Raw genomic sequence first — 11,085 nt, forward strand, 5'->3', positions numbered from 1 at the left:
CAGGCAAGGATACTGGAGTGAGCTGCCATTTCCTTCTCCAGGGTAATCCTCCTTCTATCCTACTAACTTGCTACAAGTTATGAAATGATGACACTCTAATTTATCATTTAGCCTTCACTGATGAGCTGCAATATTTCCATAAAGGGAGTAGTTAGCTATATTACAGTTCATCTAGGTAATATGGACTAAATGCTGGGTTTTTTTAACCCTCTTTTTCTGATAGTCAAAATAATGTGTTAGTTACCTAGCATCTTCCAAAATTAAACATTTCTTTTTTTTTTTTTCTTCCAGTGAACTTATAGAATTAAATGTCCTTGATGTATTTTAATCCATTGTAGGAAATTCTGATTGATGTTAATGAAGATCATCCTTCTTTGGCTCTGGGGTATTGAATGACCCTCTGTCTCCATTAGTTTTTTTTGTTTCTGTTGTGACAATATGTTCCAGACTCCTCTTATCCAGTTGCAATCCTGGAATCAGGTATTTCTCCAGGAGCCTAGTTTTCTCTTAATGGAAAATGGTATTGAGTGATGACAGTCAGGTGCCAGAGTTTGATCCTTGTTTGGGGACTTTTTCAGTGGACAGAGCTAGGACATATAACTGCATTTTTAAAAAGATAACCTCATTAAGTTATCTTGGTGACATAGTGACACTTCTAGTTCACATGTGGAACTCTGTAGGATTTTTTTTTGGCTGGGTCGTAGCTTGTTTGTTCCCTGACCAGGGATCAAACCTGTGCCCCTCACAGTGGAAGTGATCTTGGGTGGCCTTGGCCTGCAACGGCTTGGAGCGGGACTTGGGTTCCTAGCCAGAGATTGAAAGCGCCAGATCCTAGCCACTAGGCCAGCAGTCAGTGACAAAGGACCTGGCCCTTCAGCTTTGCAGAAAAGGATTCCTACAAAGACAGAAAGTAGTGATGCAAGTAATGTTTTAAGAGGAGAAAAGTACAATTCGTGTGGATAGGCGCACGAGCTGACTCGGGGGGAGTCCCTGGGTCGCAACCTGCTGGCGGTTTGAATTACTTTTATGTGGTGTTTCTTCTGGGTTTCCTTTGGCCAGCCATTTGATTTGCCTGGTTCACAGTCCATATTTGGTGCATCTCAGGATCCTCCCAGGTGTGTGCATGCATCTCTTAGCTAAGATGGATCCTACCACAAAGGCCTATGGGTAGAACATCCCTTGACATGACTCCCCTTTTGGCTTCCAAGGAGCCTTTTCTGCACATGTGTGGTCGGGGAGGTCTCCTGAATTTGGGAAAGAGAAATATGTGGTCTGGGCAGGGCCCAGCCTTCTCCCTTAACTGTCCTTCTATTCTCATCTTGAAGTTTTGGTCAATAGAGAATAAACCTCCAATTGCTTTTCCCTGGGGCGGTCCACCTGCCTCAGAAGAGAAGAGTCTTAACCACTAGATTGCCAGGGAAGTTCCTGTAGGATTTTACTTTGACCTCATCGTCTAATATCTGCTTGTCCTTTTCACGCATTGAAATTTTCAGGGTCCACAACACCAAGATAATTACCTGTTTGCGTCATCCCACGTGTGTAGGGCATTTCAGTAACAGAGAATGCAGAGTCTGATGTTTCCTGAGAGGTCTAGGTGAGGAGAGCAGTTGCTGACAAGGAGAGGTTGCATATTTTTACCCCAGCAAACAGCGTGCACAAAGATGCAAAGACTTGAGAACACTTAGTTCGCTGAAGAGGCGTGAAGGGGTCCGGTGTCAGGAAGGCAACTGAACACAGTGGGCCTCAGTGCTGTGGACATAGCACATCAGCCAGATCTTGAGTTTGTTTTTTAATAAAAGATATGGCTTTTGTACTTTGTCTATTTAAGGAGAACTTTGGTGTGAGAAAAAGGTAGGGGTTACTCTAAGGAGTACTGTCCTTAGCTCCGTTCTTTATGAGTTCAGGAAAAACACCAGTGACAGTGCTGCTCTCTTATTTTCTGACATTTGAAGATGCATTTGCATACTAACCACCCATCCTTGTGGCCTTTTTCTCTCCCCACAGAGGACAAAGTATGGACCACAGTGTCTCACGATTTCCAGATTAAGACGACAGTGGTGGGCTGCAAAGAAAATACTCAGCTCGTTTCCAGCACCTCCAAGTGAGCAGCATGCCCCCGTTTGCAAGATGTCCAGGCTGCTGAGCATCCCAGGTAGGATGAGAACCAATTGTTACCTTTATTGTGTCAGTTGGTGGTTGGAATGAGCCAAACAGTCCAGTTCAGTTCAGTTCAGTTGCTCAGTCATGTCCGACTCTTTGCCACCCTATGGACTGCAGCATGCCAGGCCTCCCTGTCCATCACCAACTCCCAGAGCTTACTCAAACTCATGTCCATCGAGTTGGTGATGCCATCCAACCATCTCATCCTCTGTCGTCCTCTTTTCCTCCCACCTTCAATCTTTCCCAGCATCAGGGTCTTTTCCAATGAGTCAGTTCTTCGCATCAGGTGGCCAAATATTGGAGTTTCAGCCTCAGCATCAATCCTTCCAATGAATATTCAGGACTGATCTCCTTTAGGCTAGACTGGTTGGATTTCCTTGCAGTCCAAGGGACTCTCAAGAGTCTTCTCCAACACCACAGTTCAAAAGCATCAATTCTTCTGCGCTCAGCTTTCTTTACAGTCCAACTCTCACATCCATACATGACTACTGGAAAAACCTTAGCTTTTACGAGATGGACCTTTGTCGGTAAAGTAATGTCTCTGCTTTCTAGTATGCTCTCTAGGTTGGTCATAGCTTTTCTTCCAAGGAGCAAGTGTCTTTAATTTCATGGCTGCTGTCACCATCTGCAGTGATATTGGAGTCCCCAAAAATAAAGTGTCTCACTGTTTTCATTGTTTCCCCATCTATTTGCCATGAAGTGATAGGATTGAATGCCATGATCTTAGTTTTCTGAATATTGAGATGTAAGTCAACTTTTCCACTCTCTCTTGCTTTCATCAAGAGGCTCTTTAGTTCTTCTCTTTCTGCCATAAGGGTGGTGTTATCTGCATATCTGAGGTTATTGACATTTCTCCTGGCAGTATTGATTCCACCTTGTGTTTCATCCAGCCTGGCATTTCACATGATGTACTCTGCATATAAGTTAAATAAGCAAGGTGACAGTATACAGCCTTGACATTCCTCTTTCCTGATTTGGAACCAGCCTCTTGTTCCATGTCCAGTTCTAACTGTTGCTTCTTGACCTGCATTCAGATTTCTCAGGAGGCAGATAAGGTGGTCTGGTATTCCCATCTCTTGAAGAATTTCCCACAGTTAGTTGTGATCCACACAGTCAAAGGCTTTGGCATAGTCAATAAAGCAGAAGTAGATGTTTTTCTGGAACTCTCTTGCTTTTTCGATGATCCAGCAGATGTTGGCAATTTGATCTCTTGTTCCTCTGCCTTTTCTAAATCCAACTTGAACATCTGGAAGTTCACGGTTCATGTACTGTTGAAGTCTGGCTTGGAGAATTTTGAGCATTACTTTGCTAGCGTGTGAGATGAGTGCAGTTGTGTGGTAGTTTGAACATTCTTTGCCATAGCCTTTCTTTGTGATTGAAATGAAAACTGACCTTTCCAGTTCTGTGACCACTGCTGAGTTTTCCAAATTTGCTGGCATATTGAGTGCAGCACTTTAATAGCAGCATCTTTTAGGATTTGAAATAGCTCAACTGGAATTCTGTCACCTCCACCAGCTTTGTTTGTAGTGCAAAAGTAGGAAGTCAAGATACCTGAAGTAACAGTAAAATTTGGCCTTGGAGTACAAAATGAAGCAGGGCAAAGGCTAACAGAGTTTTGCCAAGAGAACACACTGGTCATAGCAAACACCCTTTCCCAACAACGTAAGAGACGACTCTACACATGGACATCACCAGATGGTTAACACCAAAATCAGATTGATTATATTCTTTGCAGCCAAAGATGGAGAAGCTCTCTATAGACAGCAAAAACGAGACCGGGAGCTGACTGTGGCTCAGATCATGAACTCCTTATTGCCAAATTCAGACTTAAATTGAAGAAAGTAGGGAAAACCACTAGGCCATTCAGGTATGACCTAAATCAAATCCCTTATGACTATACAGTAGAAGTGGCAAATAGATTCAAGGGATTAGATCTGATAGACAGAGTGCCTGAAGAACTATGGATGGAGGTTCATGACACTGCACAGGAGACAGGGAGCAAGACATCCCCAAGAAAAAGAAATGCAAAAAGGCAAAATGGTTGTCTGAGGAGGCCTTACAAATAGCTTAGAAAAGAAGAGAAAGCAGAGGCAAAGGAGAAAAGGAAAGATATACCCATCTGAATGCAGAGTTCCAAAGAATAGCAAGGAGAGATAAGAAAGCCTTCCTCAGTGATCAGTGCAAAGAAATAGAGGAAAACAATAGAATGAAAAAGACTAGAGATATCTTCAAGAAAATGAGAGCTACCAAGGGACTATTTCATGCAAATATGGTCACAATATAAGGACAGAAGTGGAATGGACCTAACAGAAGCAGAAGATATTAAGAAAAGGTGGCAAGAATACACAGAAGAAAAAAAAAAGTCCAGTAGGTGTGGTTAATTACCTTAATAGTTCAATCTGCAAAGTGCGGGCAGCTCTGTAAGTAAAATACAACCACTTGGTTTTCTGGGAAAGGAAGCTAAGAATGTATGATTTTTAAAAATTCCACTGTTTCTGTAGATCTTTTTTTCAATTTTCTATGCTTGTTTGTGTATGTGTGTCTGTGTCTATGCTTCTAGTAGTTGTTTTGGGCAAAAGTTTATCAGAGCTCCTTGTGAACTTTCAAGTAATTCCCTTCGAGTTATTCATTTCTAATTCATGTCTTTAACATAGAGATGAAAAAATTCTAAAGGCTATCTGCAGGTAAATAAATAGCATGTAGAATAGAGAGAGAATTTAGAGCTCTTTGCTTGCTTGTTTGCTTAAACGTTTCTTTGCCTGCATCGAGCCTGTGCTATTTCCCTTGTGTCACGTGGGATCTTTGGGCTCCGTAGTTGCGAATCTTGGGCTTAGCTGCTCTGTGGCGTGTGAGATCTTAGTTCCCTGACCAGGGATCGAACTCAAATCCCCTGCACTGAAAGGAGGATTCTTAACCACTGGACAACCAGAGAATTCCCCGGGCAGTTGCTTTTAAGCAAGTGTGTATGCCAGAATTTGCACATTGCTTGTCACAATGCTCACTACTGTGATTCTGACTTGGTAGAACTTGGTTGAGGCACAGGAATGCTTGGTTTTAACAAACATCCAGGGGTCATTCTGTGACCCATACGTTGAAAAATGCCATCTTGAGTTCATGGCATGAGGTCTCTCATTTTGGATTTTAAGGTGTCAGTCCTGCATGTAGGTCAAGGTTAAAGGGAACAGTAGAACTTGTCTGACCAATTGAAATAAAATGGCATATGTAACTACCTGTCCCTTCAGCTAAAATATAGTGGCATTTTTAAAATCCTTTTCATGCACTAACTGTTGTGAAATTCAGCCTCCCCTTCTGAGTCATTTTTCGCATCCCAGTTCTTCTTTCCAGGCTAATTAATCAGTAGAAAACAGCTGAGACCACAAAAAGGAGTGGTTGATATATCAAGTTTTCCTGTATTATTGTATTCTATATGTGTCATGGGGCTTTCCTGCTGGCTTAGACGGTAAAGAGTCTGCCAGCAATGCCGGAGACCTGGGTTTGAGCCCTGTATCTAAGTGGGACAGGACATGATTTAATATAAATCTTTAATTTGCTGTTTTAAGGAGCTGATGTTTGCTGTAATTGATCTTCTCCCCCTCTTTCCTGGTAATATGCAATTTTAAACATCCATTTACTTGTTCTTAACTAAGGCTGAATTATACTGACTATCTTGAAACTGCTACAGTAGTACTTATGACCTGTGTTTGAATACAAAGTATATTCATCAGCATTGTGGCAATTAAAGTGAATATCAAATGGGTTTGTAATAGCACTTAAAATGTCATTGTTTTAAGAGTGTTATCGTCAGGACTTCATTTGGCGTCTATAGCTTCTCTTGATGCTTATGATAAAGACTAGATTTTGTATGTATATGGACGTCATTTTTATTTTGGTAGATGTTTGGTTGTATGATACCATTAGCTAACAAGTATAGATTTACTCAGTCGTAGTTTCTCACAGCTTCTAGCAGGATGGTAACACACGCCCTACAATGTATTTCTTCTTCTTGTTCAGTCGCTGAGTCACGTCCAGCTCTGCAACCGCGTGGACAGCAGCACGCCAGGCTCCCCTGCCCTCCACTCTCTTTTTATTACTACAAAATTTTTAAAAAGAATCAATCTTAAAATAATGCTTTTGTCATTCTTTATGGTCATATCTATTCTTGCAGTGTAACTGTGCATTCCATTGTCCTTAATCAACTATATAAAAGACACAAAAACAAAACAAAGTTATTTGTTTTCATATCAATTTGAAAATAAATCGGTTCTTCTCAAACAAACAAAAAAACATTAATAGCTATCCCAAACCATAAGGATCTCAACATGTTTTATGTTTATATCCCTAGGACTGCAGATATACTGATACCTAGATTTAATGAAAGGCAGAGACAATGAAATTCTTTAAGTAATTCTTTATAGATTGAGATCTACTTCTGAAATAAACACCTTAATGACTTGAATTTGATACATTAGACACCAGGGGAAAGTTCCCTTTAGATCCCACTTGAGTCAAATCGTAGTCAACAACCCTAATGCTTTTAGATAGCAAAATTATTTCTCTGTTTGGACAAGACCTATTAGTCTGATTTAAAATGCGTATTTGTGTATCTTAGATGCACTATGCTATGTATTTATTTTATGAAACATTATTCTTTTTAATTAAGAGTTTTCTGCTTAAGTATTTATTCCCGACATATATAAATATTTATTTAATTGCAGAGGTATGAAGTTGATATGTTTTCTATTTTTCTGACTATATTTAGTGTTGTTTTCATTGGTTCCCAGTGTTTTATTTCTTTTAATTTCTCAGTGTAGTCTTGTTCTCATAAGTCATAGTTTTATTACTACATCTGTTAAAAGAAGCAATATAAATTTTCCACCCCTTTGGGTAGTTTACTATTAGATTTTGTGTCTATTGAAAAGGAGTTATGTTCACAATTTTTGCCTGTAAAGTAAGCTGCATAAAATTCAATATACATTAATAATACCAAACTGATTTAGTGTCATCCAAAAGAGATGAAAACACGACTGTGACATTGTATATTTTTTTTGTCATTCCACTCCCTGGCCTTGTAGTTTTAACAAAAAATTTTAGCAAAAAATTCTAAACTTTGCTGAAGCAATCAAGAAAGTGAATTTTCTGTTTTTTATATGCATTTTAAGAAACTATGATGTTTAACCTCTTGAAAGAACATAGATAAAACATTGCTCAACTGTACCTAAAGATTGGCATTTTCTGTGAGATCTGTTATGACTAAATAGTGTGTTACTCAAAAGATTATTTATCTAATTATTTGTTAAATCACTGTACTGAAATTGGAGGGTACAAAGAAATGGGACAAGCCAACAAGAGAGTAATAACTACAAGATAATATTAGAAAATAAAATCTAGTAATATTCCACACCCAGGCAGCTAGCATCTTCGTAGAGGACACTGTAGTTAAAAGAGACAGAACAGTCTCAGAGAATAGAGGCTGTTTCACCGACGTGGATAGAAATCGATGAATGTCTCAGCTGGAATAATGGATGAGAGAATCAGTTCACAAATATTTTTTGTTTCTTGTGTATCAGGAATTGTGATGTCCCTGGAGAGAAAAGAGAGTATGAAGTTTGCAAAGAATGAACACCTGCCTTGAGAAAGGAGAAAAAGGAAAGGGTGTAGATTTTCATTAAATTCTATTGATCAATACCATCCTTGACATTCTGTCTCATTTAACTCTGAAAGTTATGCAAGTGGATTTTCTTATCTCCATTTTGCAAAATGGCTTCCTTGTTGGCTCAGACGGTAAAGAATCTGCCTCAGTGCAGGAGACCCGGGTTTGAGCCTTGGTTCGGGAAGATCCCCTGGAGAAGGCAATGGCTACCCACTCCAGTATTCTTCTTTCTTGGAGAATTCCATGGACAGAGGAGCCATTGCAGAGTCCGACTTGACTGAGTGATTAGCGCTTCTGCAGAAACAGTACTTGAGGGGAGAATAGACTCACGGAAAGTCACTCGGTCTTAAAGAGGGAAGGCTGCGATTCCAGTGTAAATGTATCTTATAAATATTTCTCTCTGGAACATTAAGAAAGTATGAACACAGGTCAGTGTCCCGCCACTGAAGTGGGAGTAGAACTAACCACTGAAGTAATTGTGCTTACCCCATGTCTTCAACAATCCCTGGTTTGGGAAGATCCCTGGAGGAGGGCATGGCGACCCACTCCAGTATTCTTGCCTGGAGAATCCCACGGACAGAGGAGCCTGGCGGGCTGTAGTCCATGGGGTCAGACCCAGAGCGACTAACAGCACAGCACATCTCTTCAACCACCGTAAAAGAACATTTTCTCTCGTGTCATTTAGTTTTCCTGCCTGTAATTAGAAATAGCCCATTTCAAGTGACCTTTGGTCTAGTCCAGTGTTTCTGAATAAAAAAAATATTAAGATTGTGCAGTTGCCAGGGGAGAGGGATGGAGGCAGGCGGAAGGCCTGAGGGTTGTTGTTACAGCGCATGTCCACCAGAGGGCGCCAGAGCACTGGCGAACTCAACCCGCGGGTCCAGGGCGCGACCGCAAGGCTAGGTGATGAGCTTGGAGGAACCCAAGGATGCGCCCCGAGGAGACAGGTTGGTTAGGGCGCACTTCTAAATCCCTGGCCCAAAGTGCCTGCCCTCAACAAGCGAGCAGGGATGGGCATTCCACACGCAAGGGGGGCCCTTCCAGCCTGGTTGGGTGGCCTCACGGTCAGACTATGGATTGTTTCTCCAGATGCAGAACAAACCTGCCTTGGACTTCTCTGGTGGCACAGTGGATGCGAATCCACCTGTGAGTGCAGGCGGTGCGGGTTCAATCCCCGGTCCAGGGAGGTCCCACATACCTCGGTGCAACTAAGCCCAGATGCCACAACGACTGAGCCCGCGCTCTAGAGCCTGCAACCCACGAGCACTGAGTCTGTGTCCCACGGCTCCTGAAGCCCTGGGCCCTAGAGCCTGTGCTCCACAAGAAGGGAAGCCACCTCAGTGAGTAGCCCCCACACACCACAGCTGGGGAAAGCCCATGCAACAGCCAAGGCCCTGCACAGCCAAACACAATTAAAAAAAAAGACATACCTGCCTTGACTACTTGTGAACGCACAGTAGATGCTCAGTAGTCACACCAATAATGACCATATGCATCATTTTCCAAATAGAGACTCGAATGTTACAGTCTTTGTTCCGTAAAGCTTAGGGTGCTAGCCAAACATGGGATCCTTCAGGACGGGATGGTGGTCTTAAATGGAACCCACAGTAGGTGTCATTCGATAGGTATTTGGTGGAAGGAGCTGAGGTGTGGCGTGTCTGCTTTCTCGAGTGCTATTAAAAGTGGTTCTAGGGAACAGCATCTGCACAAAGAAGCAGCTTGTTAAAGATGCCAGTTCATGAGCCCCACACCAAACCTGGAGACTCATAGTTTCTTCCTTGGGTGCTGGAATGCTTTGTATGCCTGTTAAAGTTTGAGGGGCAAGATTTAAAGACATGCTTTTCACTCTAGGCTTGCCACAGAGATGTCACAGTGAGTTTTAAGTATTACTATCACCTGTGACCTCCTTCACACACTCTGTGTATTCGTCCGGATATATAGTTGAAAATGGATAACCAACAAAGACCTGTTTTATAGCACATGGAACTCTCCTCAGTGTTATGTGCCAGCCGGGATGGGCGGGAGGTTTGGGAGAGAATGGATACGTGTATATGTATGGCTGGGTCCCTTGGCTGTTTACCTGAAACTATCGCAACATTGTTAATAGGCTATACCCCAATACAAAATAAAAAGTTTAAAGTCTGAAAAAAAACCTTAGTTGACACACAATGTTATATTTGAGATGCATAATGTAATTTCCTGTGAGTGACATAGTTTACAGAGAATGAAAATAAACTTGTTTTCATTACATTTTCCAGGCAATTCCAGGGTGAAGCCAGGGTTATGCAAGAGGGCTTTCAGATGTTTTTGTGGTGTGAGACTTGAGTTCCAGCCTTTGGTTCAAGGACAGGTAACAGAGTCTGTGTGAGTGGGTCCGTTCAGTGCAAAGCACATGGCCCAGTGCTGCAGCCGTAGTGGCTGGCTGGGAGAGGGAAGGGCATATGAAAACAGGGAAGCAGAATATCACGCTTTGGTCTCCATGTAGGAGCTCATTTCTTCATGCATCTGTTATGTGACAAAGGATAGGGAAGCGTGGCCTTTCTGCATCTCCAGGGCCTCCTGTGTCTGCGTGTGCAGGTAGCTGGTTGGGAAATGGAATACTTCCTGCTATATCAGTAAACAAGGATGTCACAGTCATCAGGGATTGCAGCCCACCGGAGGAAAAACAGTTCCTGCTATCTACCTGCCAGCAGACTACAGCCGTTCTCTACTGTGAGCCCCAACGAAGCTCAGGATATAAAAAAACAAATGATTCTGGCCCCAGATAGTTGACCTGTGTATCAGAGGAATGATTTCAGTGAGCCCAGACTCTTGCATCTTCCTGTACATAGAAGAACACTAAATTCCCTAACTTGGGTTATCTGGTTTTCTTAAATTAACAGTAGTCTTTTGAAGTTCAGACCACCTGTCCTTTGTTAGAAAACTTGTATATAACCTGGATTCTCCTCTTGCTTTTTCAGAGCAGTTCTCTCAGGATTACTTGAGATGCTGCCTCCTGGGCTTGAAGTCCTAAAAAATTTCTGCAGAATAAAAATGTTGTTTTTCAGGCACTAAGTCGTGTCTGACTGTTTGTGACCCCATAGACTGCAGCAGACCAGGCTTCCCTATCCTTCGCCATCTCCCAGAGTCTGTTCAACTCACGTCCATTGAGTTGGTGATACCATCCAACCATCTCATCCTCTGTCCCCTTCTCCTGCCCCCAATCTTACCCAGCATCAGGGTCTTTTCCAGTGAATTGGCTCTTCACATCAGGTAGCCAAAGTATTAGAGCTTCA

This window comes from Muntiacus reevesi, chromosome 4 (genome assembly GCF_963930625.1).
Source record: "Muntiacus reevesi chromosome 4, mMunRee1.1, whole genome shotgun sequence".
In the NCBI taxonomy this organism is placed as follows: Eukaryota; Metazoa; Chordata; class Mammalia; order Artiodactyla; family Cervidae; genus Muntiacus; species Muntiacus reevesi.